Here is an 18,446-nt window from a genome sequence, read left to right as displayed (position 1 = left end):
ACTCCGTTTGACAAACTTTTTTGATAGGTTTTGGTTTTAAGGACATTGTTAAGAACCTCACTGAGTGGATGAGTTTCCTAATAAGGTTAACAAATAAACCCACAAACTACTCAAGTTAAGACAAGGCCCCCTATGGGAAATGCGTTTCCTCCTCATGTACCTAGCACTCCTATGCATCATGGCATGATGAGAACATAAGCCCCTCCACGTGTTCTCAAACCACGACCACCTACCCTACTAGAGTTTTGCACCTGCTGTCCTACACCACTTGTCATTGAGACATATGTGTAGACACTAAACAAAGGACATGCCTATGCAGGCTTGCCAAGGTATATGTATGGCAACTCTTAGAGTATTATGGAGAATTACAAAGAATTACGCAAACCTGTGTAATTATGTTGAAGAGTGTAAAAGTGAGGAATGCTACGTGTTAGAGAGACAATGATTGTCCACTCGGCTTACATGGTTTTTGTTTAGATCACATGTTAAAAGGGAAGGACTCTAATGTACAATCTTGATTTTAATGCAAAGGACCAAGTTCCAATTGATGGTGGTCTTGAAAGTAGAAGAGGCCTGATTTTGATTTTTATTTAGATCACATGTTGAAGGGAAGGACTTTGTTGTACAATCTTGATCACATGTTGAAGTTAACTATGGTTTACATGACACATCATAGAGAAAGTCGCATCATAAGTCTTGTGCAAACAATATATTTCATTGCAGTTGAGGACTTACCTTTGGACTTTTTCAAGTCTCAATGCGAGTTCTTACGATACATGGGTACTACAAGATTGCCCATCAATCATGAGTATTCTGCATGTACCAATAGAACTTCCAGAATGGAGTTTCTCAAAGCCAAAAGAGAGCACTATTGAGGAATCCTTAAAGCCTCCATTAGCAAAAAGTCCATTCTTTTCGATGTTGATCGATGATAGTACGGATCTCACCTTGGAAAAGCACATGATCGTGCCTATGACTTACCTAGAAGATGAAGGTAATGGTCCATGTGCTTGCAAGTTTGTGGCTTTTCTCCTGTTGGATGATGGGAAAGCCCAAACAAAGTTCAATGTATTGATGACTCTCTTGGAAGAAATGGGCTTGTCTCTTACTAAGCTCATTGGGTTTGCATCATCAGATGGAGCCTCATGTATGATAGGTGTGAACAATGAAGTGCTTTCCGATTTGCAAGAGAAAGTGCCACATGTCATTGCTCATCGTGAAGCGCTTGTGATCTCGGATGCATGTGACAAATATGTGGAATTTGGGTTTTTGAATGCTTTTACCAATAGAGTTCATGCATGGGTGGGAACGTCCACACAATGTCACAAGAATCTCAATAGGTTGATGAAGGCATTTAGTCTTAAACCCTTAAATATGAAAAGATTAGTGGATGCAATGCCCACCATCTTGAGTGACTTTAAGGAGAATGATGCAGATCTCTATAACATTGCTACAATGTTTTAAGTGTAATTCTTAATTGATTTTATGCCGGATGTATTGCATGAAATGAACATTCTCGAAGAAGTTTCAAAAAGATCATGTGGATATAATGGATGTTGCAAATGCCTTAGATGTTGTTATTGAGCTCCTTCAAAAGAGGTATTTTGGTAATCCATTTGGGTATGGCTCAAAGAACTATAGAGAGTTCTTGAATAAGGTCAACAATCATCCACTTGTCTACATTCGAGAGGATGGTTGTGTTGAAAGGCATGCTTTGCATTACTCTTTGTTGCCAAACTCTACTAGGTGGAGGGGAACTATATGATTGCATCACAATTGCCAAGGCATTTGTTAGTGAATTAATTCATGGAATAAATGCTAGATTTATCGATTTTCCTCTTTTCAATGTAGCAAGTCTTTTTTCTCCTTCTAGCTATGAGAAGGATGTTCGTGTTCAAGGTCAAACACACAAGGGATTTATGGATCGATTATGTACAAAGTTTGGTGTTCAAGGGAGTGAATCTTACCCAAATCTCATGAAGCTTTGGCAATTACTACTTGTGGTTCCAGTGAGCACTTCCGCATGTGAAAGAGGGTTCTCAAAGCAGAATCGTATCAAAAATGATGAGAGGAGTAGTCTTACATTGACTAAATTAGACATATACAAGCCGGGGAAAAAAACCTCCTAAAGAGGGAAAAAGTGCCCCGGCGGTCCTAAGTGTGTTCACACACATCACTGCCTATATATATGGCAACAAATCCCCCCTGGGGAGTGATGGTGTGAACGAGAGCTGGCACTCATGTATAGGGGAGTGCCATGGCCGAAGTAGATCAATCCATAAAGGGGAGTGCCATGGCCGAAGTAGATCAATCCATTAAGGGGAGCAAGCCCAAAGCTTTGCGGAAAGCTTCGAACTTCTCACGAGGAAGCGCCTTTGTGAAAAGATCGGCGAGGTTGTCCTGTGTTGGCACATAGGCCAAGCTGATCTCTCCTGCTGAGAGTCTCTCCCTGACATAGTGATAATGCACCTCAATGTGCTTTGTGCGAGCATGAAAAATTGGGTTTCTCGCAACTGCCAATGCGCTCTGACTGTCAGTGAAGATAGAGGTGGTCCTATCCAACACCCAAGTTAGCCATAAGCTGTCCGAGCCACACACACTTAACCGTAGCTGTGAAAGCTGCCCTGTACTCAGCTTCACAACTAGAAGTGGCTAGAGTAGGTTGTTTCTTGCTCAACCAAGATATGCATGAGCTACCGAGCATGAAACAAAAACCACTTGTGGACACTCTTGTGTCATAGCAACCAGCCCAATCTGAGTCCGAAAAAGCATGTAAGTCTGGCGGCAACGTTCCCCCCTTGGGATAAAACAACCCAAGATGTATGGTGCCACTCAAGTAGCGAAAGATGCGTTTAACTACCTTCCAATGCTGAGACCCTGGTCTATGCATAAACCTACTCACCTGTGAGACTGCAAACTGAATGTCAGGCCTCGTAATGCATACATAAATGAGGCAACCAACAGCTGTCTAATAGTGTGACATCAAAGTGATCTCCAGCATCATGAAGACTCAACTTCAAACCTGTCTCCATTGGAGTAGCAATAGGCTTGCAGTCTTCAGGGCCAAATCTCTGCAACAATGTCTCAATATACTTTGTCTGACACAAAGCAATACCTCCATCACACTGCTTAAATTGTATCCCCAAATAATGATGCAAATGCCCCAAATCTGACATCTCAAAAGAGGCATTCAAATCAGCCTTAAAATCAGCAAAATATGACTGTCATTTGGTCCTTTGAGCAGCATGTCATCGACATAGAGAGCAATGATTAGATGTACATCATCCACACATTTAACATACAAGGTGCTTTCTGTTGGACTATTCTGAAAACCATGTGCAGTCAAATATGCATGTATCTTTTCATACCAAGCTCGTGGAGCTTGCTTTAAACCATATAAAGCCTTTTTCAACCTGCACACTTTGTTTTCCTGCCCTCTTTGAACAAAACCACGAGGCTGCGATACATACACCTCCTCATGCAAATCTCCATTCAAGAATGCAGTCTTTATGTCCAACTGATGTACATTCCAACCGTCATACGACAAGTGGGAGCAAAGATCTCATCAAAATCAATGCCCTTTTCTTGAGCATAACCCTTTGCAACAGGTCTAGCCTTATAGCGATCAACACTGCCATCTGGCTTTCGTTTCAACTTAAAAACCCACTTACATCCAATGGCCTTTTTACCAATAGGAAAATCACACAAAGACCATGTACCATTCTTCATTACAGCATCATATTCACTTTGCATTACAGCCAACCAATTTTTTGATTTTTGTGCCTCATCAAATGAAAGAGGTTCTTCCTTTTCACACATACTAGACACAGCCAAAGCATAATCTGATGCATAAGAGGCATGCTGAAAACCTGAACGAGTACGACTAGATATAGGTGTATCAATTTTACTATCACGCAAGGTTTGCACCAGCCATTTAGGCATACCTCTAGCCTGCTCATTTTTAGCCCTATCCTCATGAATTACATCCTGTAAATCTGCATCAGAAATAGGCTGATCTATGATGTCGTTTGAAATCTGCATAGGCTGAATATTTGCCTCATTAGGACTTACATTTGAATTCCCACCTGTAAAGAGAGGCAACAATGTATCACTTTATCCCTGGCACATATAAAGCATCTGAAAGTGTGAAAGCGCTGCCATTTGCAGCAGTAATCATAATTTTTCCAATGCCCTTCACTGGGTAAGAAGCATTATTGGCACATGTGACAGTATTCCCATTAGGGACAGCCTCAAGAGAAGTGAAAATATCACGATGCGAGGTAATGTGCTTTGTAGCACCACTGTCGAAATACCATACATGAGAGTCAACAAAAACTGCCAAACATGCATCATGTACAGATGAGTCAAACTGGCAATACACGCTAAACGCCCATTTTGTATCCTGTACAACATTTGCAGAATCTGCATTTGTGGAAGCATCCGCTATTGTGGCTACATTTGACTCTTTCTTCTTTGCCTCTTTGGCCTTTAGCTTAGGGCAATTCTTAATGACATGATCAGTTGCCTTACAATAGTTGCACCTCATTTTTTTTTGCCTTTATCAAGAGCCTTCTCAAACTTATTGTTGTTACCTGTGGAAGGAGAAGAAGTTGCAGACCTATTAATAGGAGAAGAAACCGTGGAAGGGGCTGCCTTACCACTTCTTTTCTTCTGGTGGGCAGCAATAAATGCATGATCAACTGCACACTACCTAGCCTTGTTTTGCCTGGACTGCGCTTCTTGCAAGAGCTTGTTGAGTAAAGTATCCTACTTGACAACATCCGATCTGTCCTCCAGTGACAAGTCTCCACGTTGAAGCAAAAGTCTGATATGACTCACGTAAAGTATCAAGAACAGTCTCTGCATAAGAGAATGATCAGGTATAATCTCACCTGCAGAAATCAACTATTCCTTGAGATCTTTAATCTCAGCAATAAAAACATTCATGTCATCATCTTCCTGCATAATCTTCGATTCTAGCTCTTTACGCAGGTAAGAGATTTTTACCTCGTTACGACCTGCATACAAACCAGCTAGAATATCCCAAGCCTGTTTTGCTATTTTAGTTGAACAAATATGTGGGGTGATTTACGTTTGACAGAAAGTGCAATCAAGGCATGAGCCTGCGCATCTTTACCATCCCAACGAGCTTGTTCAGCAGTGGGTAAAACATCAACAGTAGAGCTGCTAGAACCTGCAACATCCTCAACAGATCCTACATCCACAGAACCTGGACGTACATCCATACCTTGCACAATGTTCCACACTCCTTTTGCAACCAAAACATGCTGCATCATGTATGCCTAAAGTGGGTAGTTGTTGTCTCCATCCAATTTGTCATCAGCAGACAACATGCGAAATACATCATTGCTGTTATCAACCATGGCCACTGATTGAAACTGATGCAAAAGCTACCTGTAATGAAGCAAAGATTGAATAGAAAACAACTCGTGCTATGTAGCACGGTCCACAATAGAAAATGTATGCCTGTTTTGCAGAAAACTGCACTGTCCAAATTTCTGCAGAAAATGACGAAAACACGTGCAGAACTTGCAATGCAAAAACGGAGCCCGAAACGACCTCAGATGCAATTTTTGAGAACGCCAAGCCCTACGAGCTTATTTGTAGAGTATAGGGACCTGCAAGCGCTCGTGAAAGCTCATCTCAATCGGAGAACGTGAGTCGGAGGGTGCCGACGGCGTAGCCCTGGGAGGAGCCGATGCCTGCCCTGATACCAATTGTTGGAATTAGGGTTGCAGGAAAGCACACAAAGCTTGGAGAAGAAAAAGCAAGAATGCACACAACACAAAAAGTATTAGATCGTGTCAATGTACAAAAGATAAGTTAGCCCTAGAATGATGGGCGTATATACAAGCCGGGGGAAAAAACCTCCTAAAGAGGGAAAGAGTGCCCCGACGGTCCTAAGTGTGTTCACACACATCACTGCCTATATATATATCAACAAATGGGCTATGTAAGTCTTATGTGATTGACAACGTAACTTCTACAACCTTGTGAGATTTGTAAGTATTGCATCCTTGAGAGTGAATTATCTAGTCATTAAAACCATTTGGATTTCAAGTGGCTCTGTAAGTTTTAAGGTCCATTGAAAGTGGATCACCTCTTTTCTTCTCTAAGCTAGCTTGTGTAGGCCACTTCACTACAATGGTAGATGTTTTTTACAAGTACCTTGTTTTGTCAAAGAGAGGAGGTGGATCCATAATGAAGAAAGACTTGATTGCTTCATTCTCAAAGATGAAAAACTTATCAAGGTAAGAATAAAATAACTCAACTTTAACATTATCTTCTATTTTGATTTCTCAAGTATCTTATCTTTTGGCATGGTTTTCAAGATGGGCAAAAGGATAAAAGCTTTATTCAATAAACATGGGCAAGTTGGAAACAAGATGCGTCAACAAATGGTATTTCTTTTCATTTTAGCCAAGGAATTTCACTTCAAGTTCTTCTAATGAAACATGATATACAACGTTGGGCACCTAAAATGATAATCTGATTGAATATCCAATAATTAAAAATCCCCTTTTCTTTGGGAACCAAAATTGTATACAGGCCCTGTCAGAGGTTTGGAGGACAGGTATACTAAATGTGAGTAGATTGCCTATAACTTTTACATTATTACTCATATGATGTTCCCACTTTGCATATTACAAATTCAAATAACATAGAGCTTAACTTGATTTATCAAGTAATTTTTTATGTGTTTTACTATTTCTATATTATTTAAAAGGCATTAGAATTGTTAAAAAAACATACTATTTTGTCCTCCCACCACATCTACCATTTAAAATGCTCAATTTGTATGAATATAGTGATGATTAGATTGGGGAAGATTAGTAGAATATGGGTCTAAGGTAAAATAAAAAATCTAACGGTTGGATTTTTATAGATTTACTTTGGAAAATTAAATGTAATTTAATTCTATAAAATCCAATATTGTATCTTTCAATCTAAAAATTCTAGGGATCAATATAATTTTTGCCATGAATTTATTAAAAAACAATTAGCTTAATTTGAGTATGGGAAGGTCCATTTTCAATCCTCCCAAGTAAAAATTCCCATATTGTGTCCACTCTTCCCTTTTCAAGTCTAAAACCAATCCAGCTAGTTAGGTTTGGAAATCTAGGCTTGGTAAACTTCAAAGCCTAGATTCAATGTGTGAGGCTTGGGTAGGGACATATCGTATATATGCATGGGACTTTATGTCCACATCAACTTCGACAGGATCCACAAAAGCATCTTGCCACCTCCACCTTCCATGTCAGCCTGGTCAACCTAGTTGACTCCCCACCTCATCAACTTAGTCATCATTAATGCCACATCTTCTTGCCACCTTTGCATACCACCTCACACTTGGTGACATGGCATGCTACATCAGCCATAATAGTGCCACATGTCAAGAAAATACCACGTGTCATGCACGCATGTGACACGTGGCACCTCCTTCCCACCTTCCCATTTTTTATAAAAACATATTTTTGAAAAAGTTAATTTAGTATATTTTTATTATTTAAAAAAAAGAGAAATAAAATATAAAATTTAAAATAATTAAATATAAATAACTTATTAATATAAAAGAATTTAAAATTACTAATTTTATAAGATTATATTTTAGAATTAGATAAATAATATTATTTTTAAAGTTCATGTTATTTAATTTTATTTTTTTTTAAATTTAATATTTCTTAAAAATATTTTATGTGTAGGATAAACCTTTGAATAAAATTTAAAAAACATACATTATAAAATAAAACGTAGTTATATAATTATAAAATAAAAGATATATTTATATATCTAGTAATGATAAATATTTAGACTTGTTAATAAGTATTATTAATAATATTAATTTTTAAGGAGATAATAATTTATCTTTAATTATCTTTATGTTTATCTTAATTATCTAGTCAATAGTAATCCAATGCAAATGACGGTTTGCATGATTCTGTGGAGCATCTATAGATGGTGATTGGTCACATTATACCTCAAGAGGATGGGCAGATGCATGGATACAGACAGTCTTCTCCCCCAAGCATCATTCACATCCGATGAGCACACAAATCCTCTGTTCTTGGCCAGCTATGATGACCTGACATATTTGCTATAGGAGGGTGATGTACTTGATGTTATTGCCGGCGGTGAGGGAAATAGCAAGGGAGTAGACTACTATTTGATGAGTTGCACTAGGCCAAAGTGCATCCTTGACCATGGATACAGTGGATGATCAACGGTTTTCTTTATACGCCCATAGCATAATTGTGGCAGGCCAGTTCTACCAGCAGATTCGACTTCATCGGGGGAGTCTTGTGTTCTAGCAATGGAATCTCGTTTAGCGGTTGCTACCAGGCTCACTCTTGATTGATTTACAGAGCCAAAAACAGAGTTCTCGCCCTCGTTTTCAACTTTGAGTGGAAGACCATGAGAGCATTTGAGAGCTAAAGAGGGTGGTGCTGGCTAGATAGCTATCTTGATAGTGACTCAATAGACTAGCTATGTTAGCTCACTTACACTGTACTTAGATTTATTGGCAGTGACTAACCTCACAATAGCTGGGGTAGCTCATTTTCATTATGCCTTGATCTTTTGAGTTAGTGGCTAAACCTAGAGTGGCCGAGTTAGCTCACATTATGATGTACTTAGAGTGGCCGAGTTAGCTCACATTATGATGTACTTAGTTGATGTTTTTATCATTATGAGTTTTTTCATTATTGAGGATCATTCCATTTTAGTTTGATGTTCATGGATTTTGGATTTTTATAACACTTTGGCTATCATATTGTTTGTTGAAAAATCAGTACTGTGTGCTAATTGCTAATCCCCAAACAAGCTCCAAAAGTGACCAAACTTTGCAAGCATGTGGGGGGGACCCACCCCCACTTCCTTGCAAAGTTTGGTCACCATTGGAGCATGTTTGGGTACGGTGGTATCAGGAAGAGTGGGAATTTCCATGGCCTCTCAAGCACCAAGAGACTTGAAAAATCATCACTGGGCACTAATTTCCAATCCAAAAATGCTTTTGGGGACCAAAATTTGTGAGCATGTGGGAGGGACCCACCCCCACATGCTTACAAAATTTGGTCACCATCGGAGCATGTTTGGATATGATGGCATGGGAAGAGTAGGATTTTCCACGGCCTCTCAAGCACCAAGAGACTTGAAGAATCATCATTGGGCGCTAATTGCTAATCCAAACATGCTCTAATGGTGAATAAACTTTGCAAGCATGTGAGGGGGGACCCACCCCCAGATGCTCGCAAAGTTTGGTCACCTGTTTGCATATGATGGTATGGGGAAGAGCAGGATTTTCCATGGCCTCTCAAGCACCAAGAGACTTAAAAAATGAGCACTGGGTGCTAATTGCTAATCCACATATGCTCTGATCATGACCAAAATTTGCGAGCATGTGGCGAGGACCCACCCCCACGCTCGCAAAGTCTGGTCACCATCGGAGCATGTTTGGTATGATGGCATGGGGAAGACCACGATTTTCCATGGACTCTCAAGCACCAAGAGATTTGAAAAATCATCACAAGGCGCGTAAATTTTTTATTAATCCTAGCACCTAGCCCATACCTAAGAGGTATCTACCACTAGGGATAACTAATATACTTCGAGAGCATAAGAACTTGGCATACTCCGTTGGTATATATCCTACACCGTCTTCAAATAGAAATACCTTCTACTAAGTCCTCTAAGAATCTAGAAATCACTCACCACATTTTAACAACTAATTTAAAACTTAAACCAACCAACTGTGTGTGAACATGCAAACAATATATCCAAAAGTTAAAAGCACATAAAGAACAAAAGATTATGATTTGAATACACCTATTGTAGTGCTTGTTGATGTTGTGCGTTTGCATTGATGCATTGCTGATGTTGTGCAGATTGCTTCTCTTTGCTCTTTGTAGGCATTGCATGTCTCCCCCCTTCCTAATTTGTGTGCACGATAGGTGGACTATTGGGGCGTGTTTGTATGCTCTTGTTTAGCTGAGATCTCTGCAAAATGTTTATTAACAACAAACAAGAAAAGAAAAGAAAAGAAAAGAAAAATTTGTTATTGGTGCCAATCACCGAATATAGCCGAGGGAAAAAAACCCAGTGGGAGAAAAGTGCCCTGGCTTGTTGATCTTATTGTGGAGTTGATAAGCTTACCCTTGTACTGGTGGTGGATCCGTGTCCACTTCTGTTGGAAAGATGGTATCAATCACTTCAGGATGCAGGGACAACCCTGTACAAAAACCGGCCTCTGGAGAAGGTGGTAGAGGAAGGAGTGCTTCCTCGCTAAAATATAGCATTGGTTCTATGGGAAGGTTAAGCAGACAATTTCGATTTTGGAACTTCTCAATATAGGTACTCATAGTGATCCAAAATTGACATGTTGAGGCTTGGGGAAGGAGGGCTTGCAAGATAGGTGGTTGCAAGTCATTTATGCATGTATCCCTCCATTGTTGTGCTTGAACCTCCTCAGGTAATCTACGTTGATTTGGTCCTCGGTCTGGTACTCTCACATTAAGAAGGTTATGGCGTTGGGGTGTAATTCCCACAATTTGTTTCATTAAGCCCGTGCCATATCGTCGAAAGTAAGAGCGGCATAGCCAACAAATGTGTGAAGCTTCTGCTAATACAAGTCGTGCACACTCTTGACAATGTGGAAATGGGTGATGCTGTTAATAGAATAAAGTGACAAAGTGATGCCCACAGCAATTTGCACCTAAGGGAGCATAAAAGTACCTAGAATGAGTTTGAAAAGGAGGAGCACTATAACCCCCGCGATGTTCAGGTTGAGTACTATCAGGGTCAATGCATGGTGGACATGTATCTCGCCAAGTATCCATCAGGAGGTATCTGGTCGTAGAACAATGAAATTTAGAAACTTCAAACTTTATACACTCATATCCATCATTACAATCCCAATCAAAAACATTATAGATAAGATCATCTCAAAAAGAACACAATCCTCTAAAGGCATAAGGAACCACATTAGTAAATGTGAGACTATTCAAACAACACTGATCTACCAAAGAGCTTCAATTGTAGTGTTAATGCCTTACCTTTGATTTTGGGTATGTCCTTATTAAGAGGTGGGAAGGTTAGCAATTGTCGAGGAATTTGAGCAAGATAAGAGGATTTAGGCATTGAAGTGCTAGAATCTATGCTCAAAGGAGACTCATGTAAAGTTGGATTTGTCTTAGGTACACAAGTTGATGGTGGAATTGTGTAACAAGGAGAAATTGGGACAACTGGTGATTCAATACATGTTTTGGGAAGGTCAACCATTAGGGCCAAAAACGGCTAGAAAAGGGCTGTTTGTTAATCTAAGGATTAAGAAATTGTCCAATTGTGAATTGACACGTATACAAAAGTATGGCATTCTTGTCTCCTCTAAATGTTTTCTTAACGGTTCTATTTTAGTGGCGAATGGCTAAAACGGCTAAATTTAGACGTTTACGATGGCTAACATTAAAGTTTGGGTCCAAAATAGTGACATCTTGTTCCATTTTATATTTCAAAAAATCAAGCAGGAAGATACGAAATCCTCTTTTCAGGCCTTGAAAACAACGCTATTAATGACAAAACACCAATTTTTTTCAAACGTCTACTTTCCACCTTCCCTTCATTCTGGCATATGGTTTATTCTCCTTTCTTTGCACTTTCAAAAGATTCACTATTTTTCTCTCATCTGTGAGCTTCTATGGCGTCCTCACGTTGTCCTTCTCATAATATAACTTCTTGTGATTTTCATAACACGAGAGAAGATGGTGTTTGGAAACCCATGTCTTTTCGTGTGAATGACTGGGTAACAATGCTTCCCTCTTGCAAAGGTGCCCACAGGGTGAAAAGAACCAAGCAAAATGAAGTGAAATCTCATTGGAAAGGTCGTGTTCTTGCCTTCAAAGTGACCGACAATGGCTGGCTTGCAAAAGTTCAACATGTCTACATGGCCAAAGACATGGTGTTGAACTTGGATGAACATCCAATTCTCCATTCTTACTGTAATTCAACAAAACTTTATCTATTTGATACAACACAATATTTCTCCTTCTGATATATTTGTTGTTTGTTTAATTTCAGTTATCTTTCTGTCAACAGCTGTGGAGTGGCAGCCTGTTGAGAGCTTAAGTGGCACATTCAAAGCAATTCACAAGGGGATTGCAGATGTCATGTATGCAGACAAACCACCTTCATTTTACAAATCAGTGGATTTATTTGTGTATTTTGCAGAATACAGGGTTCCATCAAGAGAAGGTGTTCATGGAGAATTATATGACATATCTATTCCCACATTAATGTCACTAGAATGGGAAGTTCCTGATCCAAATACCATAACAAGCTTCAAATCCAAAATCAAAGATGATATTCTTAAAGCTATGTCTCCTGGAAGGATTTCAAGAAGGATAAAAATTCAATGGTTCTTGCCTATACATGTCTTTGTGGCATGTTTCAAAATAATGGAATTGGAGAGGACAAGAACGATGTGGCTTAATAGAAGACTATCTCTGACTGATCTGGACACTGTACTTGGAGAAGGATGGAATACCAAGGAAACTTTTCATATGGGGGACAATATCAGTTGTAGAGTAAGCCCAAATTCTTTGTCTATCTCATACCAACTGTGTCGCCAATCCCTAGTTTTGGGCTATGACTATAGGAGATGGAAAAGCAAGCTTGGTAGTTGGGTCCCTTTGGATTCTGAAGAGAATTGTCCAGAGTTTGAATTTAACATCATAGTCCATCCATTCATAGTTCCCAGGAAACTCATAGTAACATCAAACTGGCGACTACAACATGTAAGAGAGTCGCTTGAGTTTCTGGATGAAATATCACTTGAATATAGATTCAAAGTAGATGATATTGTTGTCAGTACAAGGATGGAGAGTGTAACCTCATGCATCACATGTCTCCCCCCAAAAAAGTTGTATTTGAGCCACTTACAAGGGCAAGTTTGTATAGTTGAAAAGGATTTCTCCAATAATGTAATCAATATATTCTGCTAAATTTCGTCTTGACTTCTTCACAAAAATGGTTAACATATTGTTCGCAACACAGAACAAGGTTTAACAGTTGAATATCAAATTATTGATACTGAATTTAAGTACAGAATATTGTCCCAAAAAGGGTGTGTTCATATGGACAAAATGAACAAAACAAAAGCCAATTTGTGGAATCACTCAACAAAATCAACTTTCCTTTTGGCATGAGATGACCCTACATCTTTAGAGAATCTTTCTCTCTTCTGTTTGCTTCGATCAAATTTTGCTGATTGAGGTTCAAGTTCTGGAGTTTTCAGCTCTTGAGGTGTTGGAGAGGAAGACTTTAGAGTGAATTCCTCAAATGGTGGTAAGTTGGGCTCTTCTCTGAGACCTTCAGGTGTTGGCGAGGGAGATTTGGCAGTGGGGTCTGGTTTTGGAGAAGGTTCTTTGGAGGTTGGCCTTGGAGACTTGGCAGTCTTCTTGGGGAACATGAAAAAGAAATTTAATGGAGAGCCAACATTTGCCCTCTTACTATCTTTGTTGGATAAACGACGCTTCTGAATTTTAAATTTCACTGGTGAGTGAAACGGAAGACCTTTAGTAGCACTCCTCTCTTTGACAGGGGTCTTCTCTTTGATATGTGTCTTCTCTTGAGCTGGAGAAGAGCTCTTCTCTTTGGCAGGAGGACTAGAGATCTTCTCTTTGATAGGAGTCTTCCCTTGAGCTGGTGAAGAGCTCATCTCTTTGGCAGGAGGGCTAGGGGTCTTCTCTTTAGCAAGAGGGCTAGGGGTCTTCTCTTTAGCAAGAGGGCTAGGGCTCTTCTCTTTAGCAGGAGGGGTAGGGCTCTTCTTTGTAGCCTGAGGGATCTTTCCTTTAGAATGGGTCTTCTCTTTAGAATGGCTCTTTTTCCCCTTGGAAGATCTGCTCTTAGTAGGGCTCTTCTTTCTTTTTGTAAGATCCCTGTTCCCACCGAGCAATGGATTCGGGGTACTGACAGCGGAAGTAGCGCTTCTCGCGCGGGACAGGGGTCCCACACTCGGGGCCTCGCCCACGGATATCCGGATAAGAGACTAATCCGTCGGTTGTTCCAAAACCGAACCCGAAAAAAAACTTCCTTAACCGGAAAGCACGGGCGATTCCACCAGGATAACTTTTTACTCTAACGTAGTCAAGATCATTTCTGATCGAGATGATCCGATTACATCTATAAGATACTTAGTCAGTTCAAGGAAGAAACTTGCACTTGGATCATTGGGATCAACGCTTTTTTCCCCATTCAAGAGGCACAGCCGTTGATTCCTATCCATAGAACAGTTACTGTCCGGGATTGATTTTTTTTTTCTATCGTAAAAACAAAAGTTTGAGTCTCGATTTACGGATCCATCAGTCCAGCCTAACCCCATCCAATCCCATGGGTTAGCCAACCGCCCAACCACTGTAGTGATGGGATCCAATTAAAAATTTGGTTAGGTTTTGTCCCGGGTACCAAGGAAAAGAGTTCCAAGGCCCCCTAGCCGGATGTTCATGCAAAATAAAACTAGTCACACCACTCACACACCCAATATGAAATTGCCCTTTTTCAACCAGATTCAACCAGTTTAAAACAATCCTTTAATAAAACCATAGTATCATTGATCACCATCTTCCAATTTATCCAATTGATTCTTAATTTCCCATCATTCCTTCATCAGAGTATCTATGGCATCATTGGCAACTAGAACGCTCAGGAGCCGTTTCGATAGTTCCTAGCCCATAATACTTGGCAATATAATCACTTAACAAGATGGACTCTCGTTGAAGATCAGCAAGATCAACCAACAGATCCATATAAGGAGCCATGGACTCATCCATTGAAGACCAGCAAGGTCAATCAACCAGATCCATGCTCGATTTCAGAAAACAACTCCAACTCTGTTCCAATATCTTCCTCGACGCACGCGTGGGTATCCTAGGCGACCCAGAGCCCGAGCACCGTATGGTCAGCACCCTCTAGGATCCTTCGCAGGTAACCTAGCGCTTCACGCATAGGCCGCTTCCTTGGCCCCTCATCCACCGTACCGGAAGCTCACCATTTTAATCGCACCGAGGCTGGTCAAGACCTCGGCCGACCTTGCTACGCGAGACGTCCTTCATTGACTCCCCGTCAGCAGTTGCAACTTTACCATCACGACTTTAATCACAAGACGGTCAAAATGCTCCCCCCAGCATTCTTGACATAAAACAATCATTTACAAACAGCATTTACAAACAGTATTTACAAACAGTATTTTACAACAGTTTACAACACAATTTCTATTTTAACTTTCATTTTTCCACATTATCCTTTATCAATCTACATTACTTATTCCATATTCCATTTATATGTATACTCATCCCATCACATCATTTCTATCTCATCACTTCAGATTCCCTCACATCGCATATCGTATATTCACATCCATACATCCACATCTATATGCGTACATTCACATCTACATGCATACATCTACATCTCTATGCATACATCCACATCCACATTCACATTCACCTCCATACATCTACATCTACATGTATACATCCACATCTCCATTCACATCTACATCTATACATCTACATCTACATGCATCCATCCACCTCCACATCCACATCTACATCTATACATCTACATCTACATGCATACATCCATATCTCCATTCCCATCTACATCTATACATCTACATCTACATGCATCCATCTACCTCCACATCCACATCTACATCTATACATCTACATCTACATGTATACATCCACATCTCCATTCCCATCTACATCTATACATCTACATCTACATGTATACATCCACATCTCTATTCACATCTACATCTATACATCTACATCTACATATATACATCCACATCTCCATTCTCATCTACATCTATACATCTACATCTTCATGCATACATCCACATCTCCATTCTCACCTACACCTATACATCTACATTTACATGCATCCACCCACCTCCACATCCACATCTACATCTATACATCTACACCTACATGCATACATCCACCTCCACATTCACACTCACATCCATACCTCTACATCTACATGCAAACATCCATATCTCCATGCATAATAATATTCTTTTAATTAATCTAGGATGATAGTTCCTAGGATATGGTAGGAAGTCCTCTTTTTATGCTTTGAATGAATTTATTTTATGCGTGATTTCTATAAAAATTTTACCATAGCTCCGCTACTATGACTGATAAATCTCAGTTTTTTTTTCTAAGGGATAAAGCTTATCATTAAGGAAATAATTAGAATGGTCTCTAATTGGGTCATCAATCCATAATGGATTGAATCATCAATGTGCATAAACTAAAAGCATAGCAAAAAGCCATTAATTTGGCCTCAAGCATAGCTTGATCTTGGATTAAGGAAAAGCTTTATGAAAAGCTTCATTTGGATTGAGAATGAGTCATGAGTATGACCATTTCTTGAGTGAGAGAGAGAAATTACATAAAAACCATTAGAATTTAAACATAAATGAAAATTAACTTCTATAGCATTTATTAAATTATGTAACTCTTCACTACTATTCACCAATTAACTTCAATAGCATTTAAAAAACCATACCAATTAAACTTCTCAAGCTTGAGAGGGGTTGAGAAGAGAGAATCATTGAGAAATCATAGAAAAGATCAAAATTCAATATACTTACCTTATGATTTGCTTGATTCTTTATTCACGGTAGAGGCCCCCAACCAATCAATTGGTTTAGTATGTTGATGGAGCCACCAATGGAGATTGAAGAAAGAGAGAGGTATCAAAAACTAGTGAATTATTAAAGAATTCACAGTTCTTGGCTTAGGTAGAGTAGAGTAACAAGGCATAAGACACTATATATTTTAGCTTAGGTGGAGTAGAGTAACAAAGCATAAGACTCTATCTAATTTGGCTTAGGTGGAGTAGAGTAACAAAGCATAAGAGACTATATATTTTGGCTTAGGTGGAGTAGAGTAACAAGGCATAAGAGACTATATATTTTGGCTTAGGTAGAGTAGAGTAACAAGGCATAAGAGACTATATATTTTGGCTTAGGTAGAGTAGAGTAACAAGGCATAAGAGACTATATATTTTGGCTTAGGTAGAGTAGAGTAACAAGGCATAAGAGACTATATATTTTGGCTTAGGTAGAGTAGAGTAACAAAGCATAAGAGACTATATATTTTGGCTTAGGTGGAGTAGAGTAACAAAGCATAAGAGACTATATTTTGGCTTAGGTGGAGTAGAGTAACAATGCATAAGACATTATATTTTTTTCCACAAGGGGAGGCTTCTATTTATAGGAAAATTTGAGCTCCTAACCAAACAAACTGATTCTAGAATTTTCCAAGTCAGTTTGGTTGAATTTGGACTAGATTTAGACCTAGTTTGGTTACTTTTTGATTCGGTTTGGTTCCATTTTGATTTGGTTTGGTTCAAGAGAGATGAGAGATAAAAATATCACATTATTTTTGAGTTTAAAACTCATTCAAGCATGTGAAATATGCACCTCCTTTAAAGAATTCCCCTTCCTTACATATGTGTCAAAATTTTATTGCTCATAGTTTTTTACTAATAAACCTTGTACATTTTCAACTCTTCATCTTATGTGAAATGTGCACCTCCTTTAAAGAACTCCTCTTCCTTACATATGTGTCATAGTTTTTTTACTAATAAACCTTGTACATTTTCAACTCTTCATCTTATGTGAAATATGCACCTCCTTTAAAGAACTCCCCTTCCTTACATATGTGTTTATTTACTAATAAACCTTGTACATTTTCAACTCTTCATCTTATGTGAAATATGCACCTCCTTTAAAGAACTCCCCTTCCTTACATATGTGTTTGTTTACTAATAAACCTTGTACATTTTCAACTCTTCATCTTATGTGAGCATTTACTCAATTTTTGGGTATCTTCTTTTACAAATTGGATTTATCTCCTCCCTACACATGGATTGATGCTATTGGCCCATAGGAACCTTAATTGGACCATAGTCTAAAGATTTATGAAAATCTAGACCCTTAGGCTAAGGTTCTTTATACCTATTTCCAATTAATTCCAATTGCACATTGGAAAATTCTTTTTTAAATTTCTGTTTCAGGGGAGCTCATCTGAATTATAAGAGATATTTTTCTATCCAGAATTATTCAGAATCTGAATATTCTCTCTCTAGAATATTTTCTCTCTCTAGGTTAAAACAGTCACAAACAAGATCTCTTATACTTCAAAAAAGGAATTGATTACAGGAGAATATACTAGACATCAAAAAGGGGTTGGGGGAGGAATCTTACATTCTACCCCACTTAAAAAACGCGAGATGTCCTCATCTCGCAACTTGGAATAATTTCGCAAGATGCACGAATATGAGACTTAGAGAAAAATTTTAATCACGATTAACCACCAAGAAAAGTCTTAAAGAGAGCAAGATTCAAAATAATAACAAGA

General features: G+C 39.0%; 1 pseudogene; it reads left to right on the top strand.

Moving 5' to 3' along the window:
• Positions 1-653: 653 nt before the first annotated feature.
• On the top strand, positions 654-2,129 carry LOC147609363 (uncharacterized; annotated as a pseudogene).
• Positions 2,130-18,446: the final 16,317 nt, after the last annotated feature.

This window comes from Cibotium barometz, chromosome 51 (genome assembly GCF_041138505.1).
Source record: "Cibotium barometz isolate CiBa-2024 chromosome 51, ASM4113850v1, whole genome shotgun sequence".
NCBI classification, from domain to species: Eukaryota; Viridiplantae; Streptophyta; class Polypodiopsida; order Cyatheales; family Cibotiaceae; genus Cibotium; species Cibotium barometz.
Note: the sequence above shows the minus strand (reverse complement) of the source record. Positions and strands in the feature narration are given on the sequence as shown.